We start from the raw sequence: 13764 nt of genomic DNA on the forward strand, positions 1-13764 counted from the left end.
AAAATAGTTTGAGGGACGTGAGTAAAGGGTTTTCCTGCAAGAGAAATGTGGAAAATTGAAGGGAAAACTGAGGCCGCTCAAAGGGGCTTAGTCTGGCGCATTGGGACTGCAAATAAGTTGCGATACACAGATACTGATACCTCGCCATCCTCAAAGTTTGGAGGGAGATTAAGGGATTCGGTTACGGGCAGAGCTAGGCAAGTGCTTCAGAACGGGGATTTGCACACAAAAGCTCTGCGGTTTTCCCTACAAATTCCGTTCTGATTCATTGAGGCATGAGTTCGAAGGCGCGAAGGAGGCATGTTACCTGCAAGCGTGTTACTCGCTATGTACTCAATAGGTACAGTATGCGATCTTACATTAATTTCCATCTACTTGAATGCCCCCATTCGAGTGTCACCACTGTAACGACTTTTCTGGCCACCGAACCCGCAAAGCAGCCTCACCAGCATCTAGATATAACTCTGATTATGACTCCCCCCTGCAAGTATCCAGCTCTCCTTGGAGCTCTTGATTGGAGTTTGAGGTTTCACGCTAATTAGATGGCACGCAGGCGCGCATGGCACAAAATGCTGCTGATGGCGGGAAAAGGCTGGGAAAAGTCTGGAAAATGGAAGGGGGAAGGGGCAGGGGCAGGGCCAGGGGCAGGGCAGGGTGTGTATGAGTGTGCAAGGGAGCAGCAGTTGCGGCTATGATTATTAGGCATAAAGTGTTGAGGCTGCTTCTTGCCTCTGTTGTTATTGTTTACTTGGCCCAGGCCTAAGTAACACGATTTTTCTTTATTATTTCTTGGCACGCGATCTGACAAGTTAGACGAGTTGGTGTTGCTGTTTCACTGCACTGCGAGAAACTAGACCAGCCAGTACAAACGAATACTAAGAGAGCGCTCTTCAAGTCAATAATACTATTTAACATGTTTAACATGTAATATTATATAAAGAGAACCCTTTGAAAACAAGTACCCCTCAAGCTAAGATTGCACTGCTTTCTCGCAGTGCAACTCTGTAGCCATAGAAGCTGTTCGTTTTTGCTTTTTGCTGGACTTTGAGCTAGTCGAGCAGGCTGTCGCCATCGCCATCGCCTTCGGATGTCGTGTTATGCGATTTGCATCGAGTGTTGTTTTCTGGGGAGAGCTTTCCACTCGACTACTCCCCACCCGATGTATAACAATGTGTAAGTATATATAGATTTAGAAATTATAGTTGATGGCTTACTTGCAATTAGCGACGTCTGCTGCCGTTGTTGTTGATGTTGATGTTGATGTGAATGTTGATGTGGATGTGAATGTGGATGTGGCCGATGTTGCTGCCAGATATGACTCCGATTATATAGTCGATTCTACCGTCTTGCGACCTGCAAAGCAAACAAACAATTGGAGAAACAAACATTTATTGTCGGTCAAGCTCAATTATTGCTAATTAATCCATTCATCGTGAAAAGGTCGCAGCGATGAATCAATGCTGCTCCACTTATCGAGCATATGTAGCAACCACTAGCTGATTCCAAGAGCTCGATAAAAACCCTTGATTTCATTATAATTATCAGTGGACTTAGAGCGCAATAGTTTAGTTTATAAATTGCAAATATAGTAGGTAGCAGAAGCTGATAACGCAATAAAACCAGATTAGACCAATAGTGAGAATGTGAGATAAGTTTCTAGAAGGAAGCACAGACTTTGACTACGAGTGTGTACAACTTCCGTTGATAGTTGTTTATCAGCGCCCGATAAGCTATAAATTACCCAGAAGATAGGGAAGTTTACATTCCTCTATGTAACTTTCCATGATTCCTATTGGATGATGTTAAATGCAAAATCCGCAGTCAATCAATCTATCGACATAAAAGAACACCTGTGTGTGGCAATAGGACTACGTTTAATGATGTACCACGTTGCACTACTTATCAGGAGCCGAGCAACAGATATGGATTAGATAATGCTTCTAGCCTAATTACCTTATCTGCTTTTTGTGCGGCACTGGATTTTTCCACAAGGCAAACGAGTGTCGGAACTTATGCAGATAAGTGTTGCCAAAATACCCGAAACTTATGTGCGCAAATACAGGTAGTTAATTTTTACTTTTCGGCCTGAATTCCCACGAATTTACGCTCGATTTGGGTTGATAATTGTTTCGTTTTGTTTGCTCATTGCTGAACTAGATAGGATAGAAAGATAGACTTGGCTGCAATCTTATCTTGCGGCTGTATGTGATTACAGGTCTTATCGGACGTTTCTGCTCTATGTCCATGTCCGTTCGTCACGTGAAAGGTGGAAACCCGTCGGGAAAAAAGAAAACAAGTAAATAATGTGGAAAATAATGTGGAGTAAAATCCAAAATCTCAAGCGCATAACAAATGCGCGGCCCCAAAAATAAGTGAAGAGTGCGGAGTGGGCAGACATTACATTTTCTGCTCCAAATACGCTTTTCACAATTTTCGCACACACACACACACACACACACACATGGAAGAGACTTTTCATTTCGCTTTTGCCACACGCGTCGTATGCGCAATGTTTGCATATGTATGCACACGTTGGCGGAGTCAGTCATTCAGTCAAGAGTTTTTGTTTATTAGGTTTAAAAAAGTGAAAATTGCATTTTGCCTTTTTGATTTTTTTCGCATGCGGTTGTTTGTGTTTCTGTTTGTGTTTTCCTTTTTTTTTCTCCTTTTTTGTGTTTCATATGGAGCTAAAAATTAATTCAAAATTTCACGGCGGCATGGGCGACAGAGGGTTAAATATGTGTGCTTTCACAGCTGGCAGCATTTTTCCAGTGCAGTGGGAAAGTGGGAATTTGTGAATTTAGAACGTAAACATGTTGGCGATTGCCAAATCGCCAAACAAAATCTATTCGAAAAGAAATCAATTTTCATCTTTAGCCAGGCCAAAAAGCAAAGCAAAGGGCTTAATCTGCAGGCAACAACTCTGTAGCTCTTGTACCTCCTGAGGTTTTTCCGCTTATATACTTTTGATCGAATAAAAATACCCTTGCAAATCATCCAAACATCCAAACATGAGTGCTTATTACTTCTCCCGTTTCCACTCCATTTTCATATCCTGCACACTTCGCATCAGTTCCATTTCATTTCATTTTCCGATTTCCGATTTCCGTTATTGTAGTCCATTTCGTGCAATTGAACTCATTATCATCTTATGGATCGAATTTTTATATATAGTATTCGATACCATATCATGGCACCCAAATAAACCGACTGAAAATTCCGTCCCGAGGGCACCTTCAACAATTTCAGCGTTGAAAAATGAAAGTTTTGCGTTAATTTCGAATGTTTATTAACGCGATTATCGAGCATTAAATGCTCGAACTGCCCGCGTTGTTGTTGGCTGGCGCTTGTTGGTTTTGCGGTTGGCATTTAAAAATGTATTTCCACTGTTGTCGATTATTTGGAAAACGGTTGAAAGCGATGACATCTAATCAATTTGCGCCGCCAGTCCCGTTTCCCCGCTTTTTCCACTGGTTCGCTGCGTTTGCTTGACGGCTGCAGTTTTAATTAAGTGCTTAATTAATGATGAGGCTCTCAAAATGAACAAGGGGTGGGTGCGGATCCGGCAATTTCAACTGCAACTGCAATTTCCATTAAAAGGGGCTAGTGGCATTGGATTGGGGAGCGAACGCGATAACACCACATGAGCGAGTGCTTTAACTTCAAGCAAATAGTGCAAAGGGTTCCTAAAATAAACGCAGTTTGGCATTGCGCTGCTCTTAGTATTATAAAATAATAAACAGTTACACACACGCACTCTAAAGTGGGTTGCCTGCTAGGAAAGTCCCTAAATACACGCACTTTTCCAGCCGGAAAATCGAGGAAAGAAGAACAAAAAACACAACACACAGCAGAATGTTTATCCTTGGACCTACAGTTATAAGGGTCGTTTTGGGAAAATCGAGATAAATCGGGTCTGACCTTGCCATTGGAACAACACCCGACCCAAACACTTTCGAGCATTTTTCATTTGCATATTCAATAATAATACGTTCGCCATGGACTGGCAAGGGTATTGGGCTGGATTTTTTGCTAGCCCCCTGATTGTGAAACATTTATTTATTGTAGCGCTCGTAATCATTTACAGCAGACACAACGAAAGCTAAGAGATTATTCGATAGTGCAAAATTTGGGCGCAGCAAAAAGCTGGGCGGTGATCGATGGGCGTGTCCAGGCAAATACAGTAGGAAATTGTTATAAATTGCATTGAGAAAGCTTTCTCACTCTGGTATTCACAATTGGGTTTCCCATTCGGATTTCTTGTTCTGGCAAACAAACATGGGACGAGTGTCTTTGAGATACTGTATCTTGTTGTGTAAGCGATTTTCGAGCAGGAATATGGGGAGTATGGGAGTGTAGGCCGAAAGAGAGGGTGGTGGTCAGTACGAGATAGGCGGCTCCCGACTCATAATGTACATGTTATGATAGAGACTCAGAGTGGCTAGGTTGGACCTTTGGGTTATTTTTCACGTTAACCCGCTAACCCGCCCGACTGTGGCCAAGTTAGAACGGTTCCAGTGGGCTTTCCACGAGTGGGCAGCTAGTCAATCAGCTTCAGGTTTTCTCCGCCAGCTTAGGGAGTGAGTCCACGATGAGAACCAGTTCGCAGAACGGAAACCCAACCTGATGGAAACCAGTTTCTTTTGGAGGGAAGGCGTGGCAAACAAATAACAAACGCTAGCCAGCATTTCGAAGGCGATTTATCATGGCCAGAACTCAAAATCCTAATCCCCAAAGTCGCCTATCTCCCATCGCAAATCAGGGAAATCTGCAAAAAGTACCAATCCATCCATTCAGCCTGAGACCCAGCTGATTTCAGTCCAGCAATCGTTGACAAAAGTGTCCGAATGCAAATTATTCATAAGCAGGGCAAATAAACTAAGCTTGGTTTCGCACGGCAAAAAACCAAAATAATAGCTAACATCGTGTGTCTACACAGGAAACAAAACCTACACGATCAGGTCTTTAAGAATCCATGGCATATATTGAGTAATTGTATAACGAGTTGTACTAAGGACATTAAACTGAAATAATTGCAGATACAACACAAACGCCAGCTTTATCCCGGCTGTATGTATTTGACATGTGCTGATGAAGCTTTTTTTCCCGTGCACGATTGGGGGTTGGTTCCAATGACCAGTGTTGACCATAGCTGACCGAAAGCCAAAAACCAAAAACCGAAAACCGAAAACCGGGAACCCAACCGCAGCAGACCGAACAGCAGACCAATCTGAGTCTGAAACTGAATCCGAGTCCCAATCCCTCCACTTGACGCCTGTGGTTTAACCCCTTTCCTCGCTGATAAGCTGCTTAACTGTTTGTGCTGCACAAATATGTTAAGAGGCGGTGGATTGTTAGGGGGCGTAGTCGCGACTTTGTGGGAGGGGGTGATCCCCCTAATGCGCAGGTGAAAACGTCAAAGGCGGTAAATATGGCAATGCACAGAGTACCAATTAACTGGATTCCAAAACCAAGTCTTGAATGTATGGGTATGTCTTCAGATCAAGTGATTTTAGATACTAGGAATGGAAAGCTGAGCAGACTACGAGCAATTGACTTAAACCAACAATTTTCCCCCACTCACCTCCGAAGAAAATTGCATTTGCTTGGTCGCAACCTATCTCAATTTTCCCTCGTTTTACCGCCCAAGTCTTAAGGTGGGAGGGCATGTCGCTTTTGACATTTCTCGCCGAGCGCGAATACATAAAATGAAAACGTAAGACTCGAAGTGGCCCCAAAAATATGGACTGAAACGTAAGGGGTTCGGCAGTGCCACAGTGGTTTGGTTGGGCAATAAACGTAGCGCCATTGACTTGCAGCAGCTGCCCCAGGGAGCCAAGGTTAAATTCGGGGATCAAACTGGAAATGACGGAAACAAGGGGATATCTACGCCTGTTGCGGTCGAAGGTTTGTGTCTTTACATTTTGCATTTTGCATTTTGTCCACAATTCGAACTGAGCTGAGTGGGGCGGCCCCAGTTGCGAGTGCAAATTGAACGTTTTTGGGGATTGGCACGCCACTGTGTCAATACTGTGGTATTTGCATTGAAAAGTAAAAGTTTCTCAATACTGTTCGCTTCTTTATGACAGCAAAACCTATACAGCTCAGCTATCTATCAAGGCGGTGCTCTCGAGATAGAGATGAAAATGGAAATGAAAATGAAAATGAAAATGAAGGTGCCTTGGGCAACTTTCCCCTTCTAGCCCCCTTGAATAAAAAATTAAAATGGAAAAAAAATAAAAACCAAAAACAATGAGAGATATGGCGAACAGATTAACGAAACAAAAAGAAGCGAAATGAAACGAAGTCATCGCATTCGTGCCTGAAAAATTGTAGTCATGCCTTACTAAGATTAATTTCCACATGTAGTTGCCTACAATATATATGAAATAGATTTGATATACCAAGAGTCTTGTATATTGTAGTCTGTGTAAATATGTGAGCTATGCACACCTGCAACATATATATGTATAATTCTCTCGAGTATTACTTTAAATTTAATTAAGCACTAAAGCGGCGCAGAGATTTTCAGTTTTTCCATGTATTTGGTTAGGGAAATTGGTTTATGGGTCGCTGACCATTGGCCTCTGGGCTGTGAGTATATGCATGCATCTGTGCAAATTAAGCCGGGCCAAATAGCAAATAAAAGCAAACTCATTTCGGGCCCTGCTCAAGCCGCAACCTCTTAACTTGGCGCACAAACATTCGGCTCGTGTTCGGTTTGGCCAGATTTGCACATATCGGTTGGTTGACTCGGGTCAGGGCTGTCTAATTGAGCAATTGTCTATGTTTTGGACGGCAGACCAACTGGAAACTGGCAACTGGAAACGTGGCACGCAGATTGGCAGATTGGCGAGTGTCATGCTAGTTCAACAAGATCGATCTCGCGAAGAACTCACTCTGGTGATGACTCTGCACTGCACCTGATCTGAACTCGTTGATCCGGCTGATCGATCAGTTGCAGATATAATAGATTTTTTGGGTGCTTCATCTATTATTCTTCTATTGTTGATCCATAAATCTCGAAATATCGAACACTCCGAACAGACCGTAGAAAACCCATCGATGCATTTATGGATTCTCCGTCTACAGATCCTCTCCACAACACACGTTCAAATGCGAGGCGATTGCATAAGACCGTTGGAACCACTCCATTGCAGCACCTATGACACGACAACTTTATCGACCGTCGGCTGGGATCGGCTGCCTCTGGGAAGCTCGAGTGGAACCTACTGGGATCTGCCCGCAGTTTCACTTGGTTTGTTTTTATTTTTTCCGAGTCGGGAAGATTCGAAAATCATGACATTTTATAACCACCTATCGATGGCAATGCAGTTTTCACTCGAAGCCGAAATGCGGCGAACAAACGGCATACATGGGTGCGGTTTTTCAGGGGACCCACTGCACAGAAGAGACGTCTCTTTTTTCCCAAAGAAGCGACAAACGGGTCTGGAGAAGCGAGTAGACAGAGCCTCGCTCCTCGCTTGAATGCACAAAGGCCGTTCCCGCCTGCGCTGCCACATTTTGGTTGCAGTGTAATAAGTCTACCAAAGTCCTCATCGATTGCCCGTCCACTAAACTCAGTGCCTCAACGTTGCAATTTGATACTCTTTTGTGGCTGCACGGATGGTCGTAGTATCCAAGGTATTTAACAATATTTTCAGCTTTAGGTACCAATGGATAACGGGTTGCTCGCACATAATCCCATAAAATCATAAATAGCTTCGGCAGTCCTCCAATCCACACCAAGAGTATTGCAAGCCCAAGCCCAACTTTAGTTCCTCCAGGATATTCTCGCCCACGTCCTTTCAAACTGCATTTACCCCCTGGGGGAAAAATGCGAAAAGCGGGCACGGGCACGAAAGGGACGACATTTTCAGTCGATGACAAATTTGGAGGCGAAACAAAGCGGAAAACCAAAAAACAAAGAAAATAGAGAATGGAAAATGGGAAATGGAAAAAAGACAAAATGAGGCGGCGAAACATCAGCAACATCAGCACCATCGGCATATCGTCATCGTCATCGACGGGGGCGAAAGTATGCGCAATAATCGAAAAACGTCGATGGGCTTAGTGGGGGAAACTAAAAAGGCAGATGGGACAGCCTGGGAAATTGAAAGCAACTACGGCAGAAGGGAGCAAAAAATACAGCAAAAAATATTTTGAATATTTTCACGTGCATTTGCATAAAGTGGGCGGTGCCAAAGTGGGGGCCAAAAGCCGGGGGCGGACTTTTAAGCGTTGACAAGCCCTGGGCTCCCTGCTCTTCAAGCCAAAGCCCAAGCTGAAGTCGTAGTCGAAAATGCAAAATGCAGGGCTTCAGCCCCAGCAACAAAAACCTTTTTGGCCATTTGCCCTCAGTTGGCCATTTTTTCGTCAAGTGGCAAAGGCGAGCAGCCATTTTTGCATTTTTGCGCAGGGTAGACAGCTTTAAAAGGTGCAGTTGCGACTCAAAAAACAAACAAAACTAAATACTAGTAATAAAAGCGGGGTAGAAAGCAGAAAATATTGAACTTTTTCAATGGCGATGCCGAAAAAATAACACTTTCATCGCGAATTGAAACGAAAAAATACCATATATAGTTCGTTTTCTGAGTAGAATTTAAAAATATATTTTGTTTTTCCACCGAAAACTTCGGCTGCAACATCCGTTCCAATTTGTGACCGTTGCATCTCCACGACCACAAAACCCACTGCAGCTATGCCAGAACTAAATGGAATGGAACACGAAAAGATGCCGACACTTGGGTCACCACTCCTCAGCCCCCTTCCTCATCCCCCAGCACCACCCCCTGCGAAGAGCATTTCCACCTAGAGTCCAAACCGCAGGAGCAGCTCGTTTTTCGTTTTTCTGCTGCTTTTCTGCTGTTTTTCAGTTCAACCAGTTACCGGTTGTACAATGTGCGAGACACGAACGAAGGAGATGATGCTCAGAAAACAAACCTGCCCCAAGTGGCATAGTAAACCAAACCAGTGAACCGGGAGCGGGCAGCTGAAGACTGCGAGACTGCGGTTCTTCCGCAGGAGAAGAGCCTCCACCAGTTCAGCAGTTCGGGGTAGATCTGCTGGCGGAGATCTCCTGCGTTTGGAGTAGGCACTGGCACGAAAGTATTGGGTGGGCATAAATCTTGGGCGCTTCCTTTTGGTGGCGGGAGCAGTTTTATGGCATAATATTGGGTGATCTGAAATCGCTCTCTATCGCAGGCAATGCAGAGTATTCGCCAACTGTGTAAGATCCCAGCTCCTTTTTGCATTGGCGCTGTTGTGGCCATGTGGCAAGAGATGTGGCATGTGGCTGGTCCCCTTGTTTATGTGTCTGCTGTGTATGCATGTATGTATGTATGGCTGCTGTATGTATGTATGTGAACGGCCACATAGTGCAAGTTGCCAGCTTCTCAATTGGCAACGCACACCACCATTGCTAGTACCGTGTGTACTAGCTTGTGGCATATCTACGGTGAAATGTCTGCGCGTGTGGCACGCATGAGAAGATTTCTTTTTGGCTCCATTTCGGGACCATCGCATGACCCTGAAATGCAATCACAATCGCGGCTCCCAGCTCTCTCTCTCCGACTATCTATATTTTTTTAAACCGTTCACGGTTTTTTTTAATAATTAATTTATTATTATTTATCGCTTAATGCAACGATAAACATTTGTATAATTTGGCTTGCATAATTAAAAAACACGGTATATGACCGAATGATAATGGAATTTTAAACGAGGTATTGAGAGCATTCCGCGTGAAGTATTGTGGCAATGAAAGTGCCGTGTGCCGTACTGGAAGTTGCTGACACATAAGCTTTCCGAGATTTGTCGATGATTCGAATTCTTGGACTCTATTAATAATCACCGGGGTTTTTTGGTTTTGTCTACGTGCAGTCGCTCATGTGTGGCCGGCTTCCCAGCTAGTGATCCCCCTTTTTGCTCCACGTCGCTGTGTTTGGCTCTAAGTTATTCCTAAAACAGCAGGAATTTGTTTAAGGCATACACATAACACTGAGGCAACAGCAACAGCAACAAACGACAAGTAACTTGCAGAAACCGGTTGCCTTTGCACATTTTTTCTCAGCATCAACTCTTCATTTCTCCTTCCTAGCTTCTTCTCCAGCCACTTCAACTGGGGTTTCAACTTAAATCAATCATTGCATCGCATTCAATCAATTTTTAAGAATTGTTGTTGGTTCTAACCCCACATTGCTGTTCTTATAAGATGGTTTTTGGTCTTGAGGTTTGAAACAATCGATTTTTATGAGTAGAGGGTTATTTTAGTTAAAATTTCTATAACTGTTTCTTTTTATTAGTAAATTATATTTGCATTTCCTCCTTTGCTATTGTTTTTCTATATGAAACTTTGAGTTTTATGTGCATCTTCCCATTTGATTATAAATGCAAACATCCTTATGCTTGAATTTGCATCCCCTTTAAAGGGAGTTGCCTTTCCACTGGCAGGATACAACCACATCATCTGTGAGTGAGTGGATTGTAACCAACTTGTTGCCATATGAGTTTTGTTGAAAGCAAAATGATTGAAAGGGAAAAGGATAAGGAAAGATTAAACGTACAGAGGATTAAAAACATTACTTACTCCCAATAATACGTAGAAAAACAACCGAAAATCATTAAGTTCGGTTCCATTAAGCAAGAATTGGAAGCGCGTAATACATTTGCAGACCAGATGGGATCATCCATTCAACTTTTCCACTCACAACATCGCATGGTGGCCATCATTACCATCAGCATTAACATTATCACCATTACCGCACCTCAAATCCGAAACCAAGTCCCAGGCCATCAGAATAATCCATTCCGAGGGTTACACGCGGTGCAGTCCAAATGCCAAGCAAGAAATCAAGGCAAAAACGAACAGAATCAAAAAAATCCAGCGGAAAAACCAGAGTCAAATGCAGAGAATAAACAAAAGGGAAACCTCGCTCCCCGAAAAACTCGCTGGTTAAACAACAATTGCAGGGCAAAAAGCATCTGAGCACACACATGTGCCACCGAATTATTCACACCTCCTCCACATACCCCACACCCCCACCCCACCCCAAAGTTCTCTCATCAACTTAACCACGCCCACCCTCTATAATTTTCCCCATTATTTTTTTACGTTTTTTAAGGTTTTTTTTTTGTGTTTGGCTCCACCACCAACTCCAGTTTCAACTCTGAACACTGAACACCGCATTATTATTTTAATTACACACAAAAAAACAACTGAACAACAATCACATATGCACAAACATGACATTTTAACAGATCCGACCAAAATATTAGAGACGCTTCCTTTAAAATGCCAAGGGTCTACTTTGCAGTTGCATCTCAAAGGATACGATTAAGTATGCATATGCAAATCCATAATTAGTAATTCCCTTTTTGTCGCACTTAACTATTAAAAGAAATCCATCATTTGGCAACGGAAAGCCTAATTTTCGCACCGCCACTGTTTGGTACGTGCATACATACACACGACATTAACACGACGACTTTGGAGTTTTTGGACTCGGACTCTGACGCGAAGTTGGCGAAGTGCACTCGACGGAGAAAAAATAAGGGCGACACAAATGCGCCCCCAGAAGGACAGAGTTTCAACCAAAGGGGGCAGCAAAGGGGGGTGCGGGAGGTATAACCCTTGCAAGGGGCAAATGCAACAGCAACAGCAGCAACAGTGCAGCAGCAGCACACGTGTTGCGCAGATGTGGCAACAACATAAGTTGGCAAGCGGCAAACAATTACTCCGCAAGTTCTTTTCGGGGGAAAATCGAAGGCTGCGCTTAATATGGGGGAAAAAGGATGTCTCAGCTGGGGAAAAAGTTTTCTACACTTGCGCGTGAGCAGGAACAGATACTCCAGACAGCCGGAGATAACGACTCAAGGTCGGCGACTCTCCAGTCTGCTGGCCCTTATTTCCAGTCACAAATCCCTTGTTAAGCAGACAACAAGAGACAGCATAGATAAATATACCGCCTACCGCCTGGCAATGGCGGTAAAAATCAAGAGTTGCGACCAAAGATAAAATGGTTGCAGATCCGAGATTTCGGTAGGTGGCAGCTATACAGCATTTTCCGTTCGCTGGCTGATTTATTGTAAACTGAGCCTATTATTATTCGCAGCCCTCCGCTTTTCACCGCCTTTTATTCGAATGTTTCAGTTTTGTGAAATTTTATTGTGCTTCTCTATACTTTACTTTTCATACCGGCTACTCTTGGGATGAAGGGGTATATTGTGTTTGTTGAATAGCGTGTACCCTATAAAGTTTATTCATCCTAGGTCACGATTACAAGCCAACTGAATCTAGCCATGTCCGTCCGTCCGTCCGTCCGTCCGCATGAACGTTGCGATCTCGATATAACTAAATAACTAACGGGTATCTGATGGTCGATGCAATTGACGCAGCTTTTCTTCTTGCTTTTTTTTGGTCTTGCCACAATTGTCTGGCATTGCATGGTTTTATTTCTCATTTCCCTCCTTTTGGCCCCTCGTCGTCAGCCTCTTGGCTTCAAATAATTTTATATTTAGCCGCCGTTGCTGCTTCTTCGTTCTCTGACTTCTTCAAGAAAAAAGGCAAAATAAAACATGAAGCCTAAAAAAATCAGAAACGGCGAAAATTAACTAGAGGCAAGCATTTCGTGTGGCACGATGTGAGAAGAGCTGGGGGTCCGCTTCCACTTTATATATAGAATTGCAATAATGGGAACAGAGTGAGCACCAGGCAGTCAAAGACTTGACGAATTCGGCGATAGTTCAAATGTATCGATTATTTCGATAACACAGTGATGGCAGATATTTGTTATTTGAAAACAATAGATTTCGATTAAAATTAACCTGAAGCTAACGTCTAAGCGATGTTTGGCGAATTACCAAATTGCCAAATTACATTTTTAATCCGATGGGCACTTGTTCTCTTCCCAATTAATTACTTATTGAAACAAAGGAAAGTAATCGTTGATGCTAAGCTAACCTCCGATTAATTAATCCATTTGTTTGCCGTTGAATATGAACGTCAACTGTGGCAAATTAACAGTTCACGGATTGCCCAATTAATCAAGCAGCGAGAAGATTTAAGTGCAGCTGCGGATTCGGATTTTCGGATTCCCTTTCATACAGTTGAGACGTGAATGCGATTTCATTATTTCATTATTTTTCATTAGTCGAATATGGAAGCCTTAACGAGGGGAAAGTGCAAATTTCGCGGTGCCCCGGGATCTACTTACTCTCTCCGCTGGCAAATAAGTACATTATACACACACGCGGCCGCCGATCGACTAATTAAACAGTAAACAAAAAAAAAATTAAAACTTTGATGTATTTTTGATTTGATTTGATTATTTTCCAGCCCTTCGGTCCATGCCAATTTTAGATTGATGGCTTTGTAAGGGCAAAAAAATTGCCGACTGATTTTGTGGATTTTTTTTCTTTGATATCCAATATGCGTAGTTAACGGTGGCGCCGGCTGTTGTTAATGAGCTCCACTGTACCCCCAATTTGATTCGAGTATCTCGCATTACAGCGGCAGAGGTTCGTGACTTTTTTTTGGCGCCAAATGGAGGGCTTCATGTCATATCCGCATAATGAATTTGCATTTTAGCTACAATTTCGCAGATCTGCGTAATTTGAGGCGACTTACTTGCAACATCTATGAAAAAGAATGGAATGAGTGATTGGAAAGAGCAGAGAAATTGGGCTAACAAACTCATTCAATTTGGCTCCAATAATACCTTTAATATTAAATGTTTGCCATTACTTGGCAATATATTTCCTGTA

The 13764-nt window shown here is 43.1% G+C and overlaps 1 protein-coding gene across 3 annotated transcripts in view; it reads right to left on the reverse strand.

The window, feature by feature from the left end:
• LOC120457160 overlaps window positions 1–13764 on the reverse strand; it is a 77569-nt gene that overhangs the window by 48017 nt on the left and 15788 nt on the right. For all 3 annotated transcript variants that reach the window (XM_039644435.1, XM_039644436.1, XM_039644434.1), the window contains exon 2: window positions 1215–1353. The gene's annotated coding sequence lies outside the window, so the exon portion shown is untranslated. The remainder of the gene's footprint in view (window positions 1–1214; window positions 1354–13764) is intronic.

The sequence above is a fragment of the Drosophila santomea genome, chromosome X (assembly GCF_016746245.2).
Source record: "Drosophila santomea strain STO CAGO 1482 chromosome X, Prin_Dsan_1.1, whole genome shotgun sequence".
Taxonomy (NCBI): domain Eukaryota; kingdom Metazoa; phylum Arthropoda; class Insecta; order Diptera; family Drosophilidae; genus Drosophila; species Drosophila santomea.